This window comes from Panicum virgatum, chromosome 4N (assembly GCF_016808335.1).
Source record: "Panicum virgatum strain AP13 chromosome 4N, P.virgatum_v5, whole genome shotgun sequence".
NCBI classification, from domain to species: Eukaryota; Viridiplantae; Streptophyta; class Magnoliopsida; order Poales; family Poaceae; genus Panicum; species Panicum virgatum.
In genome coordinates, this window is record NC_053148.1 from 23,845,413 (window position 1) to 23,860,835 (window position 15,423).

The 15,423-nt window shown below is 44.7% G+C and overlaps 1 non-coding gene across 1 annotated transcript; it reads left to right on the forward strand.

Moving 5' to 3' along the window:
• The first annotated feature begins 1,216 nt into the window (after positions 1-1,216).
• LOC120671774 lies at positions 1,217-1,323 on the forward strand. Its single transcript, XR_005673863.1, has one exon. It is a non-coding gene; the product is annotated as a small nucleolar RNA R71 (small nucleolar RNA).
• Positions 1,324-15,423: the final 14,100 nt, after the last annotated feature.

Genomic DNA, 15,423 nt, shown 5'->3' on the forward strand with positions numbered 1-15,423 from the left:
TCCTTCCTGTAGACGAATTTAAAGAATATGTTGTCGACCCCGATAGGGAACTGGACTTCTCCGGATCTAACATCAATCCTAGCTTTCACACTGCTCAGGAAAGGGCGTCCGAGAATAAGATCTAGACCCAAGTCCCCTCCAGGTTGAGGACGACAAAGTCGGCGAGGACAAAGCAGTTCCTGATTCATACGTAGATGTTTTCGACTATCCCCTCGGGATGTCGGACTGTGCAATCTGCAAGCTATACGAACACACAGGTCTGGGAAAGAGAAGGATACTGTAATTGTTCAAAGATTACCTTGGGCATGATGCTTATGCTTGACCCAAGGTCGCAGAGGGCCCATCTATAGGATTGATCGAAGATGGAACAGCTAATCATGGGCACCCTTGGATCTCCATGTAGTTTCGCTGTCAGCCCGCCCCACGCATTCATCCTTAGGTGCGTGGTTCTTCCTGCATGGTTAGTGCGAGAGGTCTGCCGGGGAAGGTTGCCCCACTCGGTAGACACCATATTTATAGTTTCAATAGGGGATTCGGTTGCCCTGGAATCATCCCGGACATAGAAACAGGAATAGAAGCAGCAATTTGCGCAAGTTGTGTTTCTATCATTTTGTTGAAACTTAATTGATTTTAATTGCAGAAGAAAGAGTTTCAATTTTAGCATTTATACTTTCCAAAATTTTATTATTGGCAGCAAGCTTTTTGTTTAAAGATTTGTTGATTTTAGCTTGGCCAAAGACTAGATCTCTCAAGGAGGGTTGCTTCGAATGGTGGGCGTGCTTGACCCCACCCTTGGCCTCCTTGTGGACGGAACCCGTTGTTGTTGTTGTTGTTGATGTAGGCTGCTTCTTCACGGATCTCGGGGCAGTCATTCCCCGAGTGTCCACCGTCACCACAAACCTCGCACATTGAGTACGAGTTCATGGCATGGATGGAAATGGGCATCTGTTGCCGGTTCCCTTCATCGAGTTTCTGCAATAGGAGATCCAACTTGGCGGCGAGCATATCCTTCTCCTTGACGGTATGCATTCCGCCCTTAGTTCTGGGCTGGGAACGCTCCTCGTTCCAGCCCTGGTTGGAGACCATCTTTTCAATTAAGGCCACAGCATTGGCAATTATGAGGTCCAGATAGGCTCCTCCAGCAGCGGCATCAAGGTGGGCTCTTGATGTTGTTGTTAGACCATTGTAGAAGCTTTGGAGAACGAACCACTCGTCCATCCCATGATGAGGACAAGAGAGTATATATTCTTGGAGTCTCTCCCAAGCTTTCGGGATGGATTCCATCCCTGTCTGCTGGAAACTTGAAATTCTTCCATGTAGGGCATTTGTTTTGCCTAATGGAAAGAATTTGGCGTGGAACGCCATGGAACACTTGTCCCACGTGCTGACGGCTTCCTTGTTCTGATAAAACCACTATTTCGCCTTCCCTAGGAGGGAGAAAGGAAACAGGCAGAGCCTAATGGTGTCAGCCGTAATGCCCCGTATGGTTACGGTCTTGCAAAGCTCCAGAAAGTTCTGGAGATGGGCGTTGGCGTCCTCATTTGGCTTGCCATAGAATGGGCTAGCCTGCACCATGTTTATGAGGCTAGAATTCATCTCAAAGTTCATGTCCCCAACATCAACATTGGGTCTAGTTGCCACATTGGCAGCTGAGGGGATGGAGAAGTCGCGGAGAGTCTTCTCAGCCATGGGTTCGGTGATTGTTGATGGTGCTTGGGAAGCTGGCTCGCTTGTCGACTGTGAGAGCGGAGGAGAGACGACGCGATGTCGGACCCTTCTCACGAGCTTCTCAGGATTTTCAACGAAGTTTGTCGGCAAGGAGAAACCAAACATACACTACCCTATTTTCATCCAATCAGGAGAAGACAAAATGATAAACACATTAGCCTGTATAAACAGTAGCTACCACTTACTCATATTGCCAAGTTTATGTGCTTAGTAAAATCTTTACACCTAGTGCCATCCCCGGCAACTGTTGATGGCCATAAATTCACATTCTAGCCGTCAACTTCTCGGAAATAAAATGAGCTTTACACTATGTTCCATTCATATTTTCTTTACTTCTAACGAGTTCCACGAGTTTTGGATGAGCTTTGATTTCAGGAACAAGTGTACCAAAAATTGACAGAACTGGGCAAAATTCCAGGCCGGGCGGCCTCTACTAGGCCGGCCGGCCTGGCACCTCTGAACACACGGCCCCGGCTTCGATCAAGTGGCAATGTGACACACTCATAATGCCCTTAGTCAAGGATTGGGTCTCGGTTTAATCAGATGGACCGAAAGGCATTGGCATTGATTCAAAGACCTACAAGATAGCCCAATATCAATTGTAAATCAGTGATCCACTATGACACCCTAGGTGTCTGCACAATAGAACTGTATTTATTTTATGCATCATGTGCTTAATTGCTTGAACAAGGGTCTTATTTTAAAAATATAAGGTTAATTGTGTAAATATGAATTAATACAAGGTCTTTCCTATAAATTAACTTGAATAGGATGTGCAAATGTTGCTTTTGTGGACGGTTTATTTGCAAAATTCAGTGTAATCATTACTTGGCAGAAAGTTTTACTTTTTAGTCTAAAATTAAGGTGAATTTGCTTTAGAAAAGACAAAAGTCCATTAAATTCAAATTCCCTTCTATGTTTTAAAAATAACTCTCCAACCTTTGGTCAAATCAATTTTTGCACAACATCAAAGTTGTAGATCTTGAAACGTTGAACAACTTTCATGTTGGGCACTTTTTCATTTGAACCCTAGTTTAGAAGTTATTTTAGTTTTACAGTGGGACCCTTGAACTTTTCAGAATTTGCAAACCAGTCCAGCCTCCTTCTTCCTCCTCTCTCCTCTCTGCTTCTCTGCGCGCCGGCGCAGAGCGGCGCCGCCCGCCACCAAGGAGGGCCGCAGGCCAGCTCCTGCTTCCCCACCGCCACACGCGGCACCTCCGCGACCCCTTGGCCCCACTCCCCTCGCGCTGGACCCCTCCTCCCCTTGCCACGCCATCCCGACCGAGCTCCGCGGCCGCCACCTCGCCGTCGCCGTGGCCACCTCGCTGCCGTGCCCCGGACCCCCATCTCTCGCGCGCCTCAGCACCCAGAGCACCCCCGCATCCTATTCCGCTCACTCTTTCGCCAGCTCCCTACCCCAAACCTCCAGAACACCGCCGCCGCCCACCCGAGCACCGACGAGCTCGACCTCACCATTGACCAGCCACTCTAGCCCTCCTCTGCCCACGCAGACCCTACCTCTAGCTCCGCCTAATCCTCGCGCAGCTCACAGACATCTCCTACTCGCCCAGTACCCACCGGAGCACCCTCGCCGCCGTTCCCCGTGCTCCGACCGCCGCTGCTCGCCGTCGACGACCCACCTCCGGCCGCCTCCTCCTCGACCTGACCCCACCAGAAGATAGCGCTTGGCACCCTGAAGCTCCCACGCCTCTCCACCCTCGCCGCCGGCAACCAGAGCCGCCGGAATCGGCCGGTCAACACCTCCCCCTCGCTCTGACTCCAGCCAGGGACCTTTTTGCTAGGATTTGAAATCTTCTAGGGGCATGGTTGCAAGTCTTCTATTCTTTTCCTTTTGTTTTTAGGCTGAACTTTGAAAATGCCTAGAAATTCGTAGAAATATAAGAAAAATGGAAATCCAAATGTTTTGGAATCCTTGTTAAAAGAACTACAAGTGTTGTTACATGCACATCTTCAGTTTTGGTTTGTATTTTAATCAAAGAAAAAGAATTGAATAATTACGCTTTATTTGTTCTATGAGTTCTACTCAGTAACTGTATTTGGTTTTTGGTTAGCTTGTGTCTTACTGTGTTACTCGTGCCTGGTAAAAATTTGAAACCTTTTTGACATCATTAACTAGGTCAAAGTTTCAAGATTCCTAAATCTACTAGTTCTGCTAATGTATTTGTGTTGATAAAAATATTAAAGTCTTGAGTGTGAAACTTTTTCCACGCATGCATGTTATTAAAACCTTGCTGATGCCCAAGTTTGGAAAATTTTAGAGCTGTTTAACTATATCTTTGATTTAATGCTTGTTAAGTAGGCTTTAATTTTGATAAATAGTTTCCTTGCTTAGAAAAATCTGAGAAAATTTGAGGAACTCTATTTTGGTCATATGTTCATTTCTGTAAAATTTAGGATCCAGAAATATTATAGAACTTTCTGTGCTAATTAGTTTTACCATATGTGGTGTATTTTACTCGATTTATTACTCCTGTTTTATGTCTACATAAATTCTGAAAAAATTATGGAACGTTCATAAGCATATGAGGTATGTTCTGAAAATGTTTGAGCTTCATAAGTGTTGTCGTTTGTTCTGTAGAATTTAATCTTGTTCTAGGTGCTGTCTGAATAAATGATTTATTCTGATTATTTGGCTGCATAAAATGGTATGAAACTTATAGGGTAGATTGCTCTTTGTACTTCCTGTTTGAGGTAATTTGGCTGAATTTAAATGCTGTTTGTAGGTTGAGTTACTCATTTCTTAGCAAATCATGATTTACATGCTTTATAAACTAACTAACACTTACTTTGTAAGTATAATCAAATTGTTTTATGAGGTTGATCATGTTGTTTTGTGTAGTAATAGTTATTAGATAACTACTCTATAAACGCTTGCCTAGATGATAAGTATGTTTGCTTAGTGTTAGACTACAACTTTATCGTGAAATATGTATGTGGTAATGTCATCTCTTGCATCACATATAGATACGACTGTTCTAGCGGACGGGACGTACGAGCTGATCTCAGAGTCCAAAGGAGTTGATCAAGAAGCGCAAGTGAATGCAGCCATATTGACTGAAGACCCGGACCAAAGTCCTGAAGAGCCCAAGGCTGATCTAGTTAGCGACTACCGCGAAGGCAAGCCCCGGACATAAACCCAATATTTCAAATTATGCACTTTATATACTACTTACTTGTGCATTTACAGTTCTTAGGATTTGAATTGAAACCCTAGATGCATGATCCAAGGAACCTATGTACTGAACACTAGACTTGAGTTCGATTAATTGCTATGCTAATAGGACCGATAAAAGTCGAGTGATTTCCTGTCACTCGCGAGCTCTATAGGAGTTGCTTGTTTACTTTCTGCAATAACTATAAGGACGACGGACGGGGTCGTGTTCGATATCATGACCTTGGGTGAGACCCCGTCTGTGTTGATGAATTCTGCTAAGGTCGCGGTGTGTGGTAGCGGTGGTTAAGTGTTTGAAAGTACTAGCCACATGCCGTAAATATGGTACGCGGTAAGCCTAGTAGCTGATCGGACCGGTGAGTGGATATACCTTTCACTCTCTCTTAGAGATAGGTTTTTATTTATGTTTATGTTGCACAACACCACGGGTGCAGGGAGGAAGTTGGTGCCCTATAGTCAGGGAGAGTGACCCTATCCACAGGCCGGAATGAAAGGTTAACGGTTGTTTGGGAACGACTCGACGGTGTTCCAAACTTGTGTGTTAGGTTTACCTTGCAAGGTTGGAAATCCGATTCGAATCGTCCGTCTCTCGCGGATATTGAGACTGCTTGATCCCTTTGCCACACAGAGTAATAAGAGTAACATTATTTGATCAATCTTGATGTTTGACTAAAGTTCTACCATGGTTGAGTAGAGTTAGTTGCTTACATAGAATGGATAATCAACTAGAATATTGAAAGCTAAAATGTGAAATTAAGGAACTACTCTTTATTGCTTTTCAGCAAAAGAAAAACCAGAGCCTACAAAACCCTACATAGTCTAGCTAGGTGGACTAAGTATATCCGTTGACGGTTAAGTCTTGCTGAGTATTAGAACACTCAGCCTTGCTGTTGAAACCTTTTTCAGGTATGAGTCTTGAGGACCAGATCGCTAGTATGACTTGGCCCTACTCTTTGCCTCCTAGCTGGTCCGTAGAGTGGGATCCGTCTTCGACTGGCAATGACCCCGATGAGTGATACCTTGCTTGGGATAGCTTGGTGTCCTTTTGCGAGGTGTTGTAGCCGTCGTGTTTTATTTCCGCTGCTTTAAACTCTGAACTTTAAACTTATGTCTTGTATAATGTTTTACTAAGTTTGGATCTGTAATAATGTTTTAAACTTATTGTAATAACTGTTATGCCTGTGTTGTAAAATTATGGTTGTAATATCTCTGGACTCGCCATCGTGCGGGGTATGCTTGTTCGATCCGAGAACCGGTGGTTGTATCGGGACGTTACCCGATAGACCAAGAATTGTTCCGTTTGAAGTGTGTTTGAGCCGGTGTTGCCTTTAGGGTGATGGCCAGCACACTTGAGCTGGGATAATTCAGATGGTTCTACCACATCCACCTCCCTGGACAAATCACAAGCGTGGAGTGAAACATCGGCACAACAGAGCGCCGAGATGGGCCAAAGGGAGGCCGGCCGGCCTCTCCTAGGCCGGCCGGCCTACAACCTCGCGTGTTGAAGCCACGCAACGAAGACCGACCCTAGGAGGAGATCAGAAGCATCCAGGAGAAGGCGGTGGCCAGGTGGCCACGATCCTAGGCTAGCCGGCCTAGGAGAGGCCGGCCGGCCCCACTTGGAAGCCTCTCAGGCTGGGTCTTGGCATGGAAGTTAAGCTCAACTGCCATAACTACTTACCTCTGACACCAATTATTATACCGGCCAGAAACCGACCTTGGAAGCCTATAAATAGAGAACCCATCCATCACTTGTAACACACACCATTGGAGCTTTATTCTCTTCACTTTTACTTTCTAGAGTAGGTTAGTAGCTTGGGAGCTAGAGTCGAGTCGAGCTTGCTTGAGATTCCGGAGTCGTCGGAAGTCTGGTATAGCTCTTGTATCTTTCTTTTGACATTATCAATATAAGTTATCTTCTTTACTTTTCTGAGTCAGCTTTACTTTCCATTGTCTTTTATCTTCTCGAGTCTAAGTATTCAGCTCGAGCGTGGAAGCTTTCCTTTAGCTTAGGCTAAGTTATCTCTCTAGAAATCGGGATCTTATCTTACGGGTTTTCTCACCCAGACTAGAGTATCTCAAGTTAGTGCTCTAGGTTGAGGGGGATTTCTCTCGAAGGCCTCGAGAGAAATCCTAGCAGCGAGTGCAGACGTGGTGTCTGACCTTAGCGTTAGCTAGAAAGTGTGTTCCACCCCACGGAACCGTTGTGGTAGTCAGTAGGTGGTGACAGCCCTATCCGTCCTTTGTAGTCCACCACGTTCGGGTATTTTCATAGCAGTAGTGCAGGTTGCCGTTGGACTCCCCTCTCATCCCTTTCTGAAGTCCTTCCTCTTCCAGCCGCCGAAGTAAGTTCTGCTTTCCCGAGAACTAGTTAGGTTTTTAGTCTGATCTAGAGAGGCTAGCTCGATAGTTCAGAAGTGTATCAGATGTCTTATCTCGCTCGTTGTCCTCCCAGTTGCTACCTCTCTAAGGAGTTGAACCTCCGTGTGTCACTCGGTCATCAATTGGCCATTTGTCTTACTTATCTATCTGGCTTACCCCCGTCTAGTTAGTCAGTTGATTAAGCTAGTACGGTTATCACTCGATTTACGATACTCTTTACCATAGTGCTTCCCTGAGGAAAAATACGATACCCTAGAATACTCCAAGGTGAAGTGCTACAGCGGTGATTCTGTGTGTTTGTGGAATATCTATTCTATTGGGCATAAGAAACGCCAACAGCAATGACGCTAGAAATGCTTGTTGGCATTTCTTAGCGCAATCAATAGGAACGGGGTTGTTAAGCTCGTCCCTGGCAACGGTTCTAGAAATGCTGGGTTGGTATGTCTTAACATTTACAGAAAGATCCACAAGCGCACGGATATACCATTGTAGCATTTCACTCGAAAGAATTCAGGGTATCTTTATTTATATTTTCTCAAGGGATGGCGAGGTTGTGTAAAGATGTTTACTAGTTACATAACCATGACTTTATGAAATAAGGTGCAGACTGCTGATTATATACGGGTAAGTGATAAATAAAGGATAATCAGGGGTAATGTGACACACACAGAACAACCAACTCTCATGAATAAAGAATAGACAAGCACACCTAAGGTTAGTGGGAGCATAGACAAACAGATCCTAGTATACTATTCATGTTAGCATATAAGTTACGTTAACCACATGCTTAGAGCAGCAGGTGCCGGGATATTAGGGACATGAGGGAGAATGACCCGCACTGGAGAACATCCAGTCCCGTTTCATCTTTGCATGAACTCCTACACGATACCCGAACGTCGGGGAGTACGCTAACCGAGAAGCAGCTTCCCGGTGGACCGACAGGGTTGTCACCCCCTGCGGTCTACCCCAGTCAAAATGTGGAGCACCGTCATATCCGAGGGATCCCGCATACCCGAGCACCATGCCCGCATATGAGGTCACTACCTCAGCACCCCCGGTTCCCCCACCCTTCGGATGGACAGTCAAGATGCTAAGGTAAGCCCGAAAGCACAACGAACCGATATCCTTACCCAGATCATCTGGTCTAAGCAAGCAACTAGTATAACTTGATAAAGCACAGATCAAGGCTAAGCAAGCTAAGAACATAGCAAGATAACCAAGAACGAACTCAGTATGAATAGCATAACAAGATTCAGAATACAAAGCCATACCAGAGGCCGAGGATTGCTCACCAACCCCGAGGATGACTGGATTCGCTAAAGAGATGAAGTACTAGCCTAGCTCCACTACCCTAAGGAGTACAAGTCACAAGAGAGTGTGAGAGAGAGGCCTTCAAGTGGTGTGTGTGGAGTGTGTGGAGGGAGGCCCCTTTTATAGCTCCTTGAGGTCGGTTCCCGCCAAGATAAACATGGAAACAGTCGCAACTGCCTTCTGGAGAATCAGAGTGATTTTCCAGCCAAAGTGCACCTGGACAAACGCTTGTCCAGGTTCGGCCGAACCATGGGTTCGGCCAGCCCCACTTTGATGGCTCCGGCCACCGCCTTTCTCTGGTACACTGCCTGGTGGGCCCTGATGTTGGTAAGCCAGTGCCGTGATTTTCTTGGTCGGTTTGGTCTGGTTTGTGGTCCTCTGTTGCATGTGTTACGCAAGACGCGATCTTCTGCGACTTTGTCTGCGTATTCTTCGTGTTTTCTTCTTATTTCGGACTTGTGCTCCTGAAAACATAAATCTTCGAAAACAACTGTGGAGCTAGGTTAGTGATACAAATATGTCAGTAAGAGGTATGGTTTTCCTTCTTTTATGAGTATAGGTTACGGTCATATTTTGCACTTAACGACCGTAAACCAGTAAACTAGTCTGACAACATTTGGAAAGAAACCAGTAAACCAGTCTTGCATATGCCAAAGATTCAAAAGGTGCCTCTATGGCTGCCTGTGCTCCCCACCTGAGTTCCAAACATAGAATCATTAAGATTAGCCTAGAAACTGAGTGTGAGTGAGCAAGTCAATGAACATTCCGATAATGGGTACAGGAAAAGAAGTCAGCTCAAAGAAATAAACAAGAACAAAAGGCACTTTTTATTTTGGAAAAACGAAGCCTCTATGAAAAATTCCAACTTCCCACACAGCATTGAGTCCAAGACACATGCATCATATACACACTACAAAACTTCATCTCAGGCTGAGAGAACTGGAAAAATAAATTATGTGCGAAATCAAAACTTGAAATAGTAAGGAGCATGAACATGAACAATCCAAATCATTTAAGTATCCAGTGAGTTTCATTAGAAACCAAAATAGTGTTATTGAATAACTATACATGGTTCACTCCAATGTTTCAGATTTGGACCCTATATAATCAATCACCTTACCTTGTCAAAAACAAAATACGCGCCTTGTTAGAAATTGCTATCCTTCAAAATCAGTGAAATCTGAAACAAAAAAAAACAAATTCAGATTTAGCACAAAGCTACCAAGAATGTTAGAGAAAACTGAATCACCAAAGTTCAGTTCACTGATACAACAAGGGACATACCGATCTATTGTTGGTTATCTACACAGTCCTTTGAAAGAAATTCTGAATAAAAAGAAAAGAACATTGTTAGCAATTGTGACACACTTAAGGCAGCAATTCTACTCAACTAGAAGAAGTAAAGAACTATACTTTCTCTAATCTCCTCATGGGTTTGAATGTCTTCAGCAGCCTCTCTTGCACTCACTTTATCTTTAGATGTGTGTAGCCAACTTTGAGTGCAAATCAAAGCTTCAACTGTGCTAGTTGATAGATTGCAGCGAAGAGGATCTATAACATGTCCACCCGTGCTAAAAGCTAACTCCGAAGGAACCGTGGATGCCGGAACAGCAAGCACATCCTTTGCTAAATGGGATAGTACATGATACTTATTCGAGCTCACTTTCCAATAATCCAAAATGTCGAACTCTTTAGTTCTCTTCTCTCGCTTATCAGCTACATATCTAGACAACTCTGAATCATTTGGTTCCGTCTCAACCTCCTCCATGTGTCGCTCAAATTGAGATGCTAGCATATCCCAGGGGTTCTCTTCATCCTCCTCATCTACATTGATGTGCACTGGATATTGATTTGAACCTCTATTTCTAGAAGAAGAGGCATTAACAGATTCAACATAGAAACCAAACAATTCATTAAGAGCTGATTTAATTTTCTCAGCTAGTTCTTTGCCTTCATCTGGTCCATACATAAGTTCCAAGCAAAATACCAAATATTGAAGCTTGTATCTAGGATCCAAAATGACAGCAATCTCAGTAGTAACATGATTAATTTTGATTAATTACTATGTAACTGGGTTTATGGTAATTCATCAACTTGTAGTAAATAGCTTTAATAAAATTTTGCCAAGACTTAAAAGCTAATGCAATCAGTCAGCCAACCTAGAGCCTCATAGTTTGTGTTATACTTGTTGAGTACAAGTTGTGTACTCACTCTTGCCTCTTCTCTACTTTTTCCTCTTTTATACTCTACTGCTGCTCAATTCCTGCCGACGCGAGGGAGTTCGCTCAGCGCTACCAGGACTACGAGGACTTCTAGGCGTTCATCTCCCAGTCGACGTCCCTGTGGCGCCCTGCTTCCGAGAGACTTCGTATATGTATTCTACGCTTCCGCTGTATCAGACATTTTTGTCATTAATGTAATAAATAACATTCGTACTCGCTTTATTATATCTTTTTACGTGATATGTGCTGTGATATATTGTTCATTCTGTTGTATATACGTGTGACTTGATCCTGGCACGTAAATGACTGCTCGGTTTATGTCCTTTTATAAACCGGGTGTTACAACAGTGCCATTGCCTGGGTAGGTGATGCTGGTATCGGGTGCCCCCCTGCTGCGGAAGTTGTGGCGATGATGGTTGCTGGGATATGACCATCGGTCTAGTGATCTGGGGTGACTGTTGTACGACGAATGGTGCCCCCCCAGAGTTAGAAGTACTCGGTCCAAAAGAAACCACCATCTCAGGAGGCATCCTGAGATACATTGGAGGAACATATCTATGTGGAGTGCTGAATAAGTTCCTCTAGGCCAATGCAGCCATTGACGGCGAACTAACGGTGGAGGTTGGTGTCATCTGTACCGGAGTCCCCATAGATGGAAACACTGGTGGCTTGAAGAACGGAGGCTATCGGCTAGCCAGCCGATACTGATGATGCCAGCAATAGGCTATCGTGCAGCCGATCGAGGGAGGGTAAGCTACGCTTAAAGCAATGTAGCTTGCGAACAACACCTAGATCCATGTCGAAATCGGGCTGGGTGATCAGATCACGGGAGGTAGCCAATCAAGATAGATCTAAGCTGGATATCTTAAGATAAAAACTTCAAACAAACTAGATTAAATGGATTAACCTACCAAGATCTAAACAAATGTTGATAATTTGTGGTAAAAAACTTAGTGCACGGGTATAAGCATGTCAAGCATTGCATCACAACACTCTTAGCGTTGGGTATTTTAGCGACATCAATAAATCCACAAGCGCACGAATACTGTTGTAGTTTTCACCTCAAAGTATTATAAAGGTTATCGAATCCAATGGGACTTTTGTGCACAAATTCTTATTCTATTCGGTTTAAGGATACACCTTAGGTGGCAAGGGTAGAGAGGATTCCAAATATAGCACTATAGCTAAGTTAAAGGTTGATCTCTCGGGCACAATACTTACTTTGGGCATCGGCGTACACTAGATCTGCCAGGCGACTCCGGCCAATAGCTCTATGCTATATCCGAACATAGAGGATTACAATGGACCAATAGGGTTGTCACCACCTACGGCCTACTCCTAAAAAACCGCGGTACATAATTAAGGCAAATGAAGGATAACCCTAGCCTCAACAGCACATCTATGCTATTGATTACTACTACTGTCTAACTATGTATGACGTTTCGTAGCAAACTACAACATTTCGTATAAATACGAAGCGCTGAACCCGCAAGTAAGAGAACTGATCTCAATCAACTACAAATACAACTAGTAAATACTATTCCAAGTAAAATACTAGAGATAGGAACCACGAAAGCTTACTAAGAACCGAAGAATGTAGCAGCATCCGTAGAGGTACAAGCTGGGAGAAGAGTGTCGACACCCCGGCATTTTTAGGATTTTTCTACGAATTGATATGCATTTTCAAAGTTTACTGATTTAAATCAAAGAGTTCTAGTCATTTTTTCAGTGAGGCCCGTAGAATCTTGCATAGAGGACCCTAGAAAGATTGTGGTTCTTGCAATGGAGTCTCTGGCCGTGGGGGCTCGGCGGGTTCTGGCCGGTGGAGTCTCTGGCCGTGGGGGCTCGGCGGGTTCTGGCCGGATTCCGGCGAGGCTCGTCGCCGGCGGCAAGGGCAAGGGGGTGGAAAAAACTAAGGAGGTCACTTTGAACCTTTTGGTGACTGTTGGCACTCCTTAGCCTATACGAATTACTCCGCAAGTGCACAGAGACCGATGTAGCTTTCACCAGGGAGTATACCTGGGATATCGAATACAAGGAACGATAAAGCTTCGACCAAACCTAGAATTGGTTCAACCGGACCCACCAGGAGAAGAGAGATAAGTGGGTAGAGGGTCTAACGTTGGTTAGCCAACTTATTACCCAGAAGACTTGCAACTAAATTATCTTGATCTGCTTCGGCAGCTGGAAGAGGAAGGACTTCAGAAAGGGGTGAGAGGGGAGTCCAATGGCAACCTGCAACTACTGCTATGAAAAAACCCAAATGTGGTGGACTACAAAGGACGGACAGGGCTGTCACCACCTACCGACTACCACAACGGTTCCGTGGGGTGGAACACAACCCTATGTAACTAACCAAGTCTAGGTACTACGCCTAACACTATCGTGTTACGCACTCCTGCCTCCCGGCAAGACAGAAAGCACGCTCAGATAAGTAGAACATGCTACTTACGCAGACTAGGGATCCCGCAGATCAATGACAGAAAGTAAACAAGTAACTAAAGTAAAGAGAAAGACTAGCGAGATACCGATGAGAGACAAGAAACTTCACTCTGAAGATATTCCATTCCTACGAGGTGGCTTACAAAGTGGAGTAAGGCCGAGAGAGCTCGGCACCGCTTCTTTACTTTGGCTTTCGCCAAGACTCTCACCTCACACTCTCCCTATTCTACTAAGTGGACTACATCTTGGACTCTTCTTTTCTCCAAATGGTGTGTGCTGAAATGAGGGGTGGGGGCTCCCTTTTATAGGCCTCCAAGGTGGGTTGCTTAGCTTGTAAGCAAGGCTAAGGTGGCTTAGCTTGTAAGCTAAGCTATGCTTAGCTTGGCTTGAAAGCAAAGCTGCCCATGCATGCATGGCGGTTGTAACCTCCACTTATGGGCTGCACACATGACAGTTGAAACTCCCTCTAGAAGGCTGCACACGTGGCGCGCAAAGGCTAGGCCGGCCAGCCTAGGGCAGGCCGGCCGGCCAGCCTAGGGCAGGCCGGCCGGCCTAGGATCTCCGTCAATTTTGTGCCGCCTTTCTGTGGATGCTCCTGATCACTTGTAGATGTCGGTTGCATTGGCTTGGTCTGAACCGAGGCAGTTAGGGGCCGGGTGGCCCGGCCTAGGCCGGCCGGCCTGGGGTTGTCCCCCCTCGGCCCTCTGTTCCACCGACGTGTCGATCAACGCTTGTATTTTCCTCCTCAAGTCGGTTTAGGACTTGGTTCTGAGTTTGTTCACTGCAGGTGGACCCGACTTGTCATGGCTAAAGCCTTTTGGTCTTGGTTTGTGCATTTTGTATTAAACCACATTGGGTTTGCTTGTATTTGCACTCATGAGCACTCTGGCCAAAGATGAGCCTGAAGTGCCAGGTGGATAGGCCGGCCGGCCTGGCCTGGGTTTTCTCCCATTTTGGCCAATTTTTGTACATATTGTTCCTGCATTCAAATACTCACCAAAACTTGTGGAACTCGTTAATATAAGTGAATTTGGCATGATTATGGATTTTGTTTCATTAAATCAGGCGGAGCGTTGGCGGCGAAAATCACCGATATCGACCGCCAACACACCCCCACAGCCAGACTTTGCTCGCCCCGAGCAATAAGGTCAAAAAAGAGTGAAGCTTGGTTTCATGAACTCAAAGAATGCATAAGATTTATTTCTAAACTTTCCTCATACCTTGGATTCCGGGTGGCTAACACCTTCACCTTCGAATATTGATCCCCAGAACAACTCAATGGAGAACATGATTCACTTCCTTTTCTCTATACTTGGAGGTTTTGCAAGCTTTTCAAAACATGTGGCATGCTCTCATCTCTTTCAACCCACTCTTAGTCTCTCATTTGTGTTTGAATCTCACTAAGGTCTTTAGAGAAAACCTCTCCTACGTTTAAATAGGCTTTTGTGTGGCTCAAGGTAGGGATAAACTTGCATATCTTCCTCATTTATTTTGCAAGATCAAAGTTCTTGTCTTTGAGAGATCATGTCATCTTTAGAACTTGGTTATGTGCATGTGTATGTGAGGGATGAATGTCCCTTTGTGTGGTGTTTGACTTTGGCTTCTCCATCTTTCCCCTTTGTCCTCTTTTTTTTTTGCTCGAGTAAGATTGTAGGCTCACTCACTTTTGTCTCTTTTTCTTTTCTTTTCAGGGGGATGGAGAGCTTCTAGTGAACCACTTTTGATGGACTTTATTGATGAACGTGCACAGTGGCTGACCAAATTACTCAATGATCATGACATTTCTCGAAAGGCAATGATGTTTGATCAAGCTCAAAATGTCAAAAGATAGCTATTTAGTTTCAATTCAATTCATGTATGGCTCTGGATAGGACTTTATATGGTTGAAAGTGAATGAGAGTTGCCTCTTTTTAGCTTTTTAAAGAAACACTCCAAGACGTCGAATTAGAAAGAACATGTCTCTCATTTCAATATATCATGAGGGTCAATAAACAAAAGTTCAAGTGATCCTATCATGTAATAAGTTCCAAAGGTAACGAGTACTCGCATAAGAAATAAGTTATAGGGCCTCTCTCCCCCCCCCCTCTCAACACACACACATTTCATTCCATTCTCTCCAAGAAGGCTCTCCTCTCTCTTGCTCTC